The 13646-nt window shown below is 42.3% G+C and overlaps 1 protein-coding gene across 2 annotated transcripts in view; it reads left to right on the forward strand.

The window, feature by feature from the left end:
• The window catches only part of CUTC (cutC copper transporter), a 304182-nt gene that overhangs the window by 192835 nt on the left and 97701 nt on the right, over positions 1 to 13646 (forward strand). The gene's annotated exons all lie outside the window — the stretch shown is intronic.

Genomic DNA, 13646 nt, shown 5'->3' on the forward strand with positions numbered 1-13646 from the left:
TGTGTGTGTGTGTGTGTGTGTGTGTGTGTGTGTGTGTGTGTGTGTGTAAATGCTGACCTCCGAAAAATTGAGTTTGGGAGAATCCAAAGGGTATTCTCATTTCTGTATGGAATGGCTCCAGCAAAGCATACTGTACAAATTGTTGAAGTTCAGGTCAAGGTAAGTTGGAGGGGACAGGCAGACCACCTTTCTTCTGTTCTCCTTTTGTAAAACCTGCTCTTTATTTTAAAGTCTTTCTGGGGGGTAGAGGAGAAGGAGGTGGGAAGCAAGATGACTGTTCTTTGCTTTATTTGTAGGGTTTTCTTTTGGGAAATGGAAGAAGGGGAAAATCAGTAATTAAGCAACTGGACTTTGGGGGTTAAATTTTTTTTTCCCCGTTTTTTTCCCACCATTACACTTTCTCTCCTAAAAACCAATTATGTTGCTGAGATTGGTAGGCCTGAGTGTTCAAGGGTCAGGTTCTAGTCTGAGTGATTCAGTCTCTCTGGGCTTAACAAAGAGACTCAATCTTGGGCCTCTTTTCTTAAGCAACTGGAGATTCAAATGAAGGCATGACAAACCTTCACAATATCCCACAAGTTCTGCAGCCCCTTTCATGAGTCCTGTGCTCCAGCCAGACTCAGCCACTTGCCATTGGAACTATAAGTACTACTTTTGGCTTTCAGCATAGTGGAGTGGTAGGTTGGGGGTGAGAGGGGATACATCTAAAAGGGTGCTCAGGCCTGTTGTAGGCAAAGAAATACCACTCACTCCATGGAGAGGATAGAGGACTTGAGCTCATGACAACCCTATATTATTGTTATACCCATTTTCCAGATGAGGAAACTGAGACTGTGGGTGGTTAAATGACTTCCCCAAGATCATACCCTCCCTTCCCTCCCCCCATAGAGGGGGTGGGGGACCTGGGAGCCAACTGGGATAAAACAAGACCCAACTCCTGAGGAATAAGGAGAGAGCAGAGGAGGGGACATGTTGGGGAGGAGCTCACATGGGATTTGAAAGAGTAATGACCAAGGAATTGAACGATTTGAATTAATTTTTTATTTTTTGGTCCAGATCTGTGACTTCAGAGGTAATTACAATTGAAGAAATGCTTTTAACAATACAAACAGAATTTACCTGGGGGGCAGCTAGGTGGGGTAGTGAATAGAGCACCTGCCCTGGAGTTAGGAGACAATGAGTTCAAATCAGACCTCAGACAACTGACACTGGACTAACTAGTCAAGTCACAGCCCCAATTGCCTCACCAAAAAAAAAAAAAAAGTTACCTGGGATATTGATGTGTTAAGAAATTTGTCCAGGGTCACACAGAGGCCAAGAAAACAAACTTGAACCTGGGTCTGTCTGATTTGAGGCTGGCTTTATATCCATTCATCTATGTTGTCTCTCTTTAATTATTCTTGATAAATAAGTGCCAGATCCACATTCTGTCAATATCCTCTAAATGTTGGTGCCTTGGGCCAGCACTCCAGTCACTCCATCTTAGTTACTGCTTGGCTTTGCCTTTACCTATAGTGCCTTAGCAGTTGGTGAGTCAATAACTTTGCTGTTTCTTCCATCTCGAGTAACTCCCTCCCCCCCATTCTCTACCTTCACCAGTTGAAATTATACCTTGTTGAAAATGGCAGCTAGAATGGGGTTCATGGGGTGTTCAAGAAGGACTAGAACCTCTGGTATGAGGGCCTGTGGAGCCCTTTTCAGGGCTGCTCATCCACCTTTGGTATCCATCTGGCACCCAACTCACCCACTGCTCCAAGAAGTTGTAGCATGTGCACCAGCCACACCCTGATAAAACTGCCTTGGCAGACAGGCTAAACCAGGTTGGCACTGACTCTTCATGCCCTCCTTCAGGGTTTTCTTGGAAGATACTGGAGTGGTTTGCCATTTCCTTCTCCAACTTATTTTATAGATGAGGGAACTGAGGCAATCAGTTTGCCCAGGGTCACACAGCTGGTAAGTGTCTGAGGCCGGATCTGAACTCCAGAGAGAAGAGCCTGCCCAATTCCAAATCCCATGCTCTGTCCATTTCCATACCTAGCTGTCCCTCCTTGTATTGTGGTTATATCTATAGATGTCTTACCTTTCCCCACTAGGTTATAAGTTCCTTGAAGTCAGGGACTATCTTAAACACTGCTCTCCACAGCACCTGGTTCTGTGACTTATATAGCCACTCATTAAATATTTGAGTTTAAATGATCTTTTAAATGATATTTCCAAGCTTGATTATAGGAAGTGGAATTGAAGGAAAAATTCACCGTGCATTTTTTTAAGGTTTCAAAGATACTGTGTTACATTTGCAAAAGATACCAAAGGAAGATCGCTGGCCCCATTCCCACATGCCTCCCTCCTCCCCTAAACTGTCATGGTCTCTTGAACTGGGCCATTTTGTCCTCACAATTTTCCTTATTCAACTCAGGAGTGGTTCAGTCAGAAGAGCAGTGAGACCTCTGACAATACATTCACCTTCATTCAGGTGGCCCTTGACTCCTCCTTCATCCACATGGTCCTTTACTCTTCTGCAAGGGAAGATAAAAGGCCAATGCTAGAAACAACCAGTCTGGGCTTTGGAAGGCTTATAGGTGTGTCTGGTTGCAGCTAAACTGCATGCAGTCCTTCCACAGCTACTTTGTGCTGCCTTACCCAGTCATCGAACCAAGGCTACATGAAGACAATGATTTTCTCCTTTCCTACTGAATTCAAGGGGTAGCTGGGTGATAAAGTGGACAGAGTGCTAGGCTTGGAGTCAGGGAGATTCATTTTCATGAATTCAAATCCAGCCTCATTCACTTACTAGATGTATGACCCTGGGCAAGTCACTTAACCCTGTTTGCCTCAGTTTTGTCATCTGTAAGATGAACTAGAGAAGGAAATGGCAAACCACTGCAGTATCTTTGTCAAGAAAACCCCAGATGAGGTCACAAAGAGTCAGACCCAACTGAAAGGACTCAAAAACAACAATTCAAGTCAAGTCAAATTTAACTAGTGATTAGGAGTTTGCAAAAGGGCTTGCTTACATGACTAATGTAAGCAAATGCTGGAGTTTGGCAGGGGTGCCAAGAGAGGGGGAGGGAAGGGAATAGACTCATCCTGGGATTGGGATGGGGAATGAGGGGGTGAGAGAATTAGATACTTAGGGCATCAGTCAACCCACTAACTCCACCAAATAAAGGAGAAAAGGAGAGGTGAAGGGAAGCAAAGGCAGAAAGCAGATTATGCTTCTTTTCATTTTTCTTGCCACAGAGATCTGTGGTTACTGCACTGATTCTGGATGGATTGATTCCTTGGACACCCTGTGCTCCAGAACCAAAATTCATTTCATGGTGGAGGGCCAAAAATTTCATTATACATCCAATTGATTCATTTCTTAAAGCTATAAGTTTGTTAGACAACTAGTAAGCAGAGGAAGGTCTCTCAGAAGTTCCAGAGCATTCAGCATTAGCAGTGGGCAAGTTAGGCAGGTGCTAAGGCCACAATACACAGGGGCCATAACAAGCCACTCTTTTGTTATGCTTTTTAAAATAAAGTTTATATATATATATATATATGTACATACATATGTGTATATATATGTACATACATATGTGTATATAAATACATATATATGTACATACATATGTGTATATATACCCATATATACATATCAGAAAATCTTGTTCCCGTGACACATAGATATTTCTTTAGTGATACACCAAGTCATAAGAGACATCCAAGGACAGTAAAATGGTGGTAGTGATGAGGGATGGCAATATGGTTCTTCAGGAACTCTGATCTTTATCTTAAGACCAGAAAGCCTTTGATCTAGTCTGGAAAGAATTCATTAGGCCCAAGCAGACTTGGAGTCAGAGTTGTAAAAGTTTATTGTACGCTTTACAGCGGGCAAGGATCCTTAGGGGATCTGCAAGCTTATTGTTAGGCTGTACAGTGGGCAAGAGTCCTTTAGAGGACCTGCAAGCTTAAAGAAGACACAGGCATAGCTTTTAAAGAGTTAAGGCTATTCATTAGATGTCAATTATGCTGACCAGGTGAGAAGAGGGTGGGATTAGGAAGGAGTTAAGGTGGGGCCAGTGTTTAAAGGAACGTGCATTTTTAATGTGACTGCGCAGGAATATTGCCCATAATTCACTGGGAAAAAGCCCAAGGGGTGGGGGGGGCTACCTGGAGGTGTGGTTTTAGGCTTGAAACATCACTAAGTCACTGAGCAGTCAAGGGCTGACTGAGAAGTGCCCAGTCTGCCACCCATCAGTGTCATGTTTGACAAGGTTGATGTCTGGGAACCAAGGCTAACAGAGACTCAGTGTGTGGATAATAGGCTAAGGAGTTAACCCAGAGATAGGGTCCTGAAGGATTCATGGAGGCAGCCAAGGACTCAATCTAGAGATAGGGTACCAAAGGATTCATGGGGGCAGCGGAACACTATACAAGAGGGAGATAACAGTTGCCTAAGCTGGAATGTTTATAGATACTTTTGTGAATGATTGATAGGTGTTGCTTGTCATGTTCCAAGCTGAGATAAACAATTCATGAGTTGTTGCTGGGCAGTTAATGCTCTGAAGCTGGGGGGGGGGGGGAGGTATGATTTTACAAACTGGTTTTACAAATTGATGTTACAAATATAGATCCCAAGCACCCCATCAGTAGTAAGGGGAGAGGGACTGTAGAATCCAGTGTTCAAATCTTGCCTGAAGGTTCACAAATTCTTTTTCTGAGCCAGAAGGAAGATTTCAACTGGGACCATGCAGGCAGTTCTTTGGAGTTCCACAATTCACATGCATGTGCACATACCCATCCTCTTAGGGACCTTTTGACCTTAAAGTCAGAGAAGATTGTGCTTAGTTTCCCTTTTTTTTAATTGAGCTTGTAATGACAATAAGCTAAGTTCAGAAAGACTGAGTCATTCACACTGGAGCCCTACCTTCTCCTTTGCTGGCTTTACTCCTCAGCCTTTTTTTGTGTTTTGTTTTTTTTTGTTACCTAATCTCTTTCATGAATTTCCTGCTGGAAGGGGATTCCCCATATTGGTTATCACCTCTCACTTTATTCACTCACCCTCAAGAATCAGTGTCAGTTTGTCAGTGTGGACAACTCTGGCACTGCTGACATGCTTACTCTGACTCAAATTAAGAATCTGCTATCTCTTTGTTGCTTGGTCCTATGCCCAGCTGGGCATACCTCTGGAGAGCTTTTCCAGGTCTTTACATTCCACTGGCTATTTTCTTTTCTTTTCTTATTTTTTTTTAGGCAGTTGGGGTTAAATGACTTGCCCAGGGTGATACAGCTATGTGTCTGAGTTCGGATTTGAACTCAGGTCCTTTTAACTCTAGGGCCAGTGCTCTCTCCACTGTGCCCCTCCATTGGCCATTTTCAAAATGTCCTGGCTAAAACTCCTCTTTACTACTGCAAGCATAAATAACTTCTCATCTTGGCTAGAAAGGCAAGTTGGCATAGGGAAGAGAAAAGCAGATTTGGAGGTAGGAGTCCCCATGCAAGCCCCAGCTCTGTTGCTGAATTGTTGTGTGATTGTGGGCAAGTCACAACCTCTATGAATCTCAGTTTCTACATTGGTAAAATGAGGCTAACGCTAATAACAGTTCAGCCCTACAGGGTTGTTGTGAGGAAGGGGCTTTGTACACCTTAGAGTGCTGTAGAAATGAATAATTATGATTGGATCTTCAATGTATTATAGCACAGTGGAAAGAAGGTTGAACTTTGGAGTCAGGAGGACCTGAGTTTTATGCTATTTCCTACCTGTGTGGTCTTGGGCAAAGCACTTTTATCTCCTTGAGATTCTGTTTACTCATCTATTAAATGAAAATGAAAAGGTTGGACTGGATGTTTTCAGAGACCTTCCAATACCTTCTCAACCAAGGGATATTTACTGAAAAAAATAAATCAAGGGGTGGCCAGGTAGCACAGTGAGTAAGAGCACCAGTTCCAGTGTCAGGATGACCTGGGGTTCAAATCCAGGCTCAGATACTTAGCACCACACCCAGAAATAACTGGCCGTGTAACCTTGAGCAAGTTACTTAACCCCAGTTGCTTTAAAAAAAAAAAAAAAAGAAATCAAGACCAGAAGAACAAACCTTTCCACACTAGTGCCTGGGGGTCTGCTCTCTCTTCTTCCATCTTAGTCTCTGGGCTTAGATTTAATGAAATCTACTACCATTCATCCCTGCAGGTTTACTTCCAAATGTGTCATGGCCAGTGGGTGGATGGACCTTCATCTCTGCTATGGTTGGACTGCCACCATCACAGTCTGGGTCCCGGCCTACCCTAGAATGGACTGCAGCTCCTGGACTCAGCTCTGGTGCCTTATTTTCTCCAACCTTCCAAAGCTCACAAAGTCATAGCCATCTTCAGTCTCCTTTATCTAGAACAAGAATGGACAAATGCAAAAGGCCAAAGAGCAGAGACACATTCCCAGTCCATAGACCGGGAGGAAGGGCCGAGGTCTCTCAGCACAGTATTTTGCACATTGTTTTTATTCATTTGTTTCAGTTGTGTGTGATCCTTCATGACTCTCTGGGCTTTTCTTGGCAAAGATATTGGAGTGGTTTGCCATTTTCTTTTCCTGGGACTTGAAAAAATATCTATCCTCTGACTGTCATGGACTTTGGGCATACGTTCTTTTCTGTATTCAAAGGGACCCCAATACTTTTTTAAAAGATAGTCGGTGGAATTTATCACTTATCTTCTCACTCTGGTTTAATCACACTTGTGAGCCTGCTGGCAAATGCTAGGTATGGTCTTTGAGATCTAATTAACTTTGTAATTCCTCCCACATTCATTCCACAATGACAGCCATAACCTTCTTGGTGATAACCCCCAAATCTACATCCTAGGTCTTGACTTCTCATATGAATTCTAGGCAATATGAGACTCATATTTTCCCCCATCTTCAGGGCATCTCCAACTTCTCTCCTTGATACCTTTTGCTTAACTCATATTCAGTATTTTCCCAACTTATTTTATTTTTCTTTTTTTGGAGGGGGGAAGGCAAGGCAATTGAGGGTAAGTGACTTGCCCAAAGTCACAGTTAGTAAGTGTGTCAAGTGTCTGAGGCTGGATTTGAACTCAGGTCCTCCTGACTCGAGGGTTGGTGCTCTATCCACTGCACCACCAAGCTGCCCCCTTACCTTTTCTTTTCAATGGGTAGCCTAGCTTATCTTCCCTATTCTTATCAATAATACCAGCATTAGTCTATTTGTTAAATCTTTAAACTACCCCATCACCTTTGATGCTTTCTTTTCCTTCTTTCCCTGAGTTATACCAAATCACAAAGTCTCACTGATTTTTCTTGCAAATATCTTATATTTACCCTTCCCCAATGGAAACTCCCTCAACTCTTCTGCATGCCTCAAAATTTCTCAGCACTGACACCTATTCTTTCCTCCTGCTCTCTTCATGGAACAACAATCCTTATACTTTGTTGACACCAATTCCATCCCTTCTTGCTTCCTCCAGGACCTTCCTCCAGCAATCAACCATACTTTCTCAAGCATCTTCCTTTCTTCTTCCACTCTACTGGTCCCTTCCAATCTGCTTATACAAATGCTCCCTAATCCTAAAAAAGGCTCACACTAAACTTTTTCTTCACTCAGTTGCCATAACATAGTTTTCCTCCCATTTGCTATCAAACCTCTGGAATAATTTGCCTGTGCTTAATGCCTGCACTGCCTCACTGCCCTCAGCTGCTTTCACTCTGGTTTCTTCCCCCATCCCTGCTGAAACTGCTCAAAGGTCATATCCAGTGAAGTATTTTTTGGTCCTCATCCTCCTTGATCTCTATTGACCATCTCTTCTTTCTGGATATTCTTCTTCCTTGGCTTCTATTTTTGCTTTTGTTTTGTCTGAAATCAGGATAGTTACCCCTGCTTTTTTTACTTCAGCTGAAGCATATTATATATTCTGCTCCAGCCTTTTACCTTTACTCTGTGCATATCTCTCTGCTACAAATGTGTTTCTTGTAAACAGCAAATTGTAGGATTATGATTTTTAATCCATTCTGCTATCTTCTTCTGTTTTATGGGAGAATTCATCCCATTCACATTCAGTTATCTTGCTTGGTTTCTAAGACAATGTATTTCCCTGGTTTTCTTCCTACCTCTTTGACTACTCCTCTCTTTCTCTAATCCTCTTCCCAACCCATTAAGGAATGTTTCTCAAGGTTACATATTTGCCATACCCTTGTCCCTGACAATGTCATTTATTTAGCAGCTTCAACTCTCACTTTTTCATGGGGGATCCCCAAATTTGCTTCTCTAGGGCCCCAGATCCACACTTCCAGCTGCCTCCAGAATAGCTCAACCTGGGTATCTGAATGGTACCCCAAACTCACCATATCTCAACCCAAGATACCTCTCCCTGTGGCCCCTAAACCTGTTTCTTGTGACTTCACTATTTCTGTTATTGACATCCTTCATCATATTAAAAAACTTCATGTTTTACCTGACCCTTCCCTCTCCCTTAATTCTTGTAACTAATACATTACCAAGTTCTACTGATTTTATATCTGCAATACTTTTATCATTCCCCTTCCCCTCACCTCCCACTTCCATCACTCTACTACCAGTTTTGATAACACTTTGCCTGGAAAGTGACCCTAGCCTCCCAACAGCTGTTAGGAGAATCTTCCTGAATTATTTCCATGATTTTACTCTCCTACAGAAGAATCCATCCCATAAAATCCAAACTCAGTCTAGCCTTCACAACACATTATTCACTCCTTGGTTTTACCAAGACAGTCTCCCTTCCTTTGTTGTCATTCTTTGAGTACAGCTTGCTTATTCCCATTACTTCCCTTGGATCATGCTATTGTTACCACAGCCTTCCCTTCTCCTCTTCTTTCTTTCCACCAGTCTGTGTCCTTCCTTTACCTACTTCAATTCCTAGTTACACAGCCCTCCCCTCTAGGAAGCCTCCTCTGGTTAGTCTCGCTTACTGGTTGCTCCTCAGTATTCATACACTTGGCTCATCCATGTAATGTTATTTTGCATATGCTCATATGCTGAGTTGGGCTTTCTACTCATTCTGTGTCCATTTACAAGCCTCTATGTTTTCTTCTTATATCTCTCCAACAGCACTAATGATCTGATACATATTTGGTAAGGGTTGCCCAAGTTCAGAGAAGCCCTCATTATTAATCCATTAAACCCAGCTTGGAACCACTACAGGGGCAGTCATCACCCAGAGGTGAAGCTTACTTCTTAAAAGAAGAATCATGTTGGAGATATTAAGGGCAGGGCTCCTGCCTTGTCCCACACCCTGTTAGAGCTTTCAGCTATTAGCTGCAAGGGGAAAACCCTCAGTGACTCATGGGTTTCTTTATTCAAATACAATTGCCTGTTTTTGAAAGCCTGAGTGGGCAGAAGGCTTTGAATATCAAGAGATTATCACTCTTGGTGGGTGGTAAACCAGAGATCCTTCTTCCACGTGTATGTACTGATAGGGTTGATTTTTGATTAATTTTGATTCAAGTACCACAGTAAAAAAAGTGTCAGTGGCCTGCAACTCTGGGACTTGGTTTGGTTCTAGGCCAACTCTGAGAGGATTATAACCTTAAGAGGTTTGGCCTCCTACCAATTTGTAGTGAACTAGAATATGTCTGGAAGGAGAGATCAATCTGAGGGCAGATATTCATTCTTCAATCGCTTTTCAATCTCCTATATGGGTTCCTCTTCCTTCTTCTGTGCCCTGTAACTGTGGGCATCCTCTAAGATTCTCTGGTCCTTTGCCTTTCTCTATGAACTTTCTTCAGAGAGCTCCTACCTAATTTTTTTTTGCCTCAATAATTACTTCTCTGTAAATGCTTCTACAACCTAATCTCTAGCCCTGACCTTTCACCTATTCTTGAGTCATATACACACTCAAATGCCTTGCTTCTATCTCAAACTCAGTTTGGCTATTCAAAATTCATCATTTTGTCCTAAAAATTGGCTTCCTGTCATAATTTCTTTATTGTTGTCAATGGCGCTGGGATTCTTCCCACCATTCAGATTAGAAATCTCAAGGTTTTCTTTGACTTTTCCCCCTCCCTCATAGCCTGTGTTAATCTGTCATCCAGCAAGTCTTTATTGAACATATGTACAAAGTATTGAATGAACTGCTGGAGGGGGAAATATGAGAAGTAGGAGACAATTCTTGTTCTTAATTGAGTTGAAGATGATACATAAATAATAAGATGAGGCAAGGCACTGATTGGGATTAAATCCCTAAATAAGACTAATCCATCACTAAATCCTGTTAATTCTTCTTTCAAAGTCTTTTTGGAATCCATCTCTCCTGAATTATTGCAACATTTGGAATAGTCTCTCCTGAATTATTGCAACAGTGCCCTAGCTGAAGCCTCTGCCTTCAGTTTCTTCCATTCCTATCCATCTTGTATCATACTCCCTGATTAACCTTCCCCAAATACTTTCATCATGTCATTCCTTGCCCAAGAAGTTATAATAACTGCTTAATGACCGAGTCAAGTCTAAACTGCTCTGCCCTTGCTTTCAAATCTCTTCATAATCTGGCCTCACCCAACAATAATGATAACTGTCTCCAAATACTACATTTGAAGGGTTGTCATGTGGAAGACAGAATGTACTTATCGTGTGACTCAAGAGGACAGAACTAGGAACAATAGAGTGAGTTATGGGGAGGCAGATTTTGGCCCAATATTAGGAATAACTTTGTAATAATAGGTGGTCACTGGAAGACACTGCCTTTTAAAAAGTAGGGATGTAGGGGGTGGATAGGTGGGGCAGTGAATAGAGCACCAGCCCTGGTCAGGAGGACCTGAGTTCAAATGTGGTTTCAGACATTTAACACTTACTAGCCATGTGACCTTGGGCAAGTCACTTAACCCCAATTGCCCTGCCTTCCCTCTTCTAAAAAAGAAAAAAAATAGGGATCTCTCCATCACAGGAAGTATAAAGAGGCTGAATGACTATCTTTCAGCATTGTTGTTGTTGTTATTATTGTTGGATTTTCTTGGCAAAGATACTGGAGTGGTTTGCCATTTCTTTCTCCAGAGGCAGTGACTTGCCCAGCATCACACAGCTAGGAAGTTTCTGAGGCTGGATATGAACTCAGGCCTTCCTGACTCCAAGCCCCAGTGCTCTATCCCCTGCACCACTTAGCTACCTTTCAGCAATATTATAGAAGGGATTCTTGCCTTGGGAGGGAAGTAGATGCAAATGACCTCTAGGGCTTGGGGTCTTTTTTTTTTTTAAGCAATTGGGGTTAAGTAACTTGCTCAAGGTTACACGGCCAGTTATTTCTGGGTGTGGTGCTAAGTATCAGAGCCCGGTGCTCTTACTCGCTGAGCCACCTAGCCACCCCTAGGGTTTGTTTTAACACTAAGATTCTATGTTTCTGTAATCAATCTGAAATTCTAGATACCTACATTTACCCACAACTTCCCAAGAAGGACTGTTTGAGAGAATTAGGCTGGTTCCCTGAGAACATATGAATTCTAGACTCTGTACCTTTATTCCCACCATCCTCTTTATGTACCTTCCTCCCTCATTGTGCTCCCTTGTGCCCCTTTCTCTCTCCCTCTCCAAGTCTTATTCGTTCTTCAAGGCCCAGCTAAAATCTTGCCTTCTCCATGAGATCTTTTCTCACTAGTTCACCTTCTCTTCACCTCTCCTTCTCTCAAGTTCTTTATTATTTAGCCTTGTATTATTCTGAGATACTTAAATGAATGTTGATCTGATCTACTCCTCAGATGGAAAGCTTTCCCAGGAGCATGAATTATGACTCATTCTTATCTTAGATTCTCCATTGCAAGATCTTGGCTATGCGGAAGGCACTCACTAAATGTCCGTTGACTGACTGGTATTGGATACCCAAGAAGCCCCATGACTAATAGGCTTCCCAGGAAAAGCTCAGCTCAAGGGACTACCCAGAGCTGACAAGACGCCTTTGGATGAGATAAACCTATATCCTAGTGCTAGGCCAGAACTAAATTTCGCTCTGAGGCTGTTGCTCACCCTTAAAAATCACACCAACAATAATGGTTCACCTTCATGCATCCCATTCTTCTTTTGGGGGAGGGTTGGGGAGGCCGTGGACCTAGACCTGAAATTTCAATGGTGTAGAGAATACCCAGCATGGAAACTCAGAAAACTCTTTCATCAATGCAAATACACAACTGTTCTGGAAAAGAGATTTGCTTAGAACTCTGAAAGTTTAAATACCTTGCCCAGGTCACTCAGTCAGTAGGACTTGAACCCAAGTTAGTTCTTGACATTGAGGCTTTCTACACCATTATTCCATGCCACCCCTTAGCCTTTGTTGTTGACACCATCATATTCTGGATATGTTCACAGTAGTGATTGGGCCCAAAAGCTGGTTTCCTGTTCAAACCCTGCCTCAAACTTACTGTGTGACCTTGGGTGGATCACTTAACCTCTCTGCCCCTCAGTTTCCTTAACTGTAAAATAAGGAGGTTGGTCCTTTACAGCTAAAAATATAGGATACCATGATCTCCCCAAACTCTTCCTAACTGCCCAACTTGTCAAAGGTGGTACTTAGGTTTTCAACTTCAAGTCATACATAATTCCTCACTCTTCCTTGTCCAACCAATTCTCAAGTTTTTGTTAATTCTACCTCCATAATCTCTCTGTAGCCACCTTTTCTAAACTCACGTTATATACTAGGCACAGGATAAGTCTGTCTTTTTTGAGGGTAGGGCCAAATAAAGCTGAGTCCCTCTAGAACTAGGGCCCATGAACTTAACTGATAACACTATTTAATTATTATTGGTTTCCTTTTTAGTTGTGTCTTTTCATACATCTAAAAACAATATTCTAAGAATGGGTCCATAGGTTTTACTAGACTGCCAAAGGGGTACACGGCACAAAAAAAGGTTAAGATCTCCTTCTCTAAAACAACGAATCCTATTGTGTTTTTTTTTTCATTTTCCCATTTGATCAAAGGCTCATTTCCACACAGCCACCTGGGACTAGGACTTGGTGCTCCCTTGGCATCATCCCCATGGCAAATCGTCAGGAGTCACCTCTCAGGACTCTAGCATCTTGTCAACACAAAAATAAGTAAAACTCCTGTGGCCACTCCTTGGAATTTTTATCATCTTCTTTTACCTTTTCACTACTTAAATTTAAGGGGAGAATATGGCTTAAAGTGAGCTTTGGGAGGAAATCAAAAGAACACATTTAGAACAAATAGGTCAAGTCACTTTCCATCTTTGTCCATCAGAGTGAATGATAATAGGCAGTAAACGCTTTCTCCAAGCAGACAGAGCTGACAGTGAATTTGAAAGAACTTGAGTCCTGGGGCCAGAAGTTTGGCTCTAAGAATTTCCCTGTCCAGTAAAGCAGCCCCCTCTCCCCCCAAGGCAGGTCCAATATTTAATTTGCTTTACCAAGCATCCAGGTCAGAACTACCTAATGGCACTTGGATATTACCTGAATTTAAAAGTTCAGCTTCTCCCAGTCTGTGCACCATGTAAAAGTACAATATAAACATATATACACAAAGCCCTGGCATTATACAACTCTTTCTCAGAGGCCTTCCAAGTTTCATTGTAAAACTTAAGTTCTTGCAAATACTCTAAAATTAGATAGAGACAAAAATGAAACTTTTATAGCAGGTGGTGTGGGGAAAGACAAATCAGAATAGCCAAGCCCCAGGAACAG

This window comes from Petaurus breviceps, unplaced genomic scaffold (assembly GCF_028583685.1).
Source record: "Petaurus breviceps papuanus isolate PSGF00001 unplaced genomic scaffold, PetGlider_PUasm1.0 90740, whole genome shotgun sequence".
NCBI classification, from domain to species: domain Eukaryota; kingdom Metazoa; phylum Chordata; class Mammalia; order Diprotodontia; family Petauridae; genus Petaurus; species Petaurus breviceps.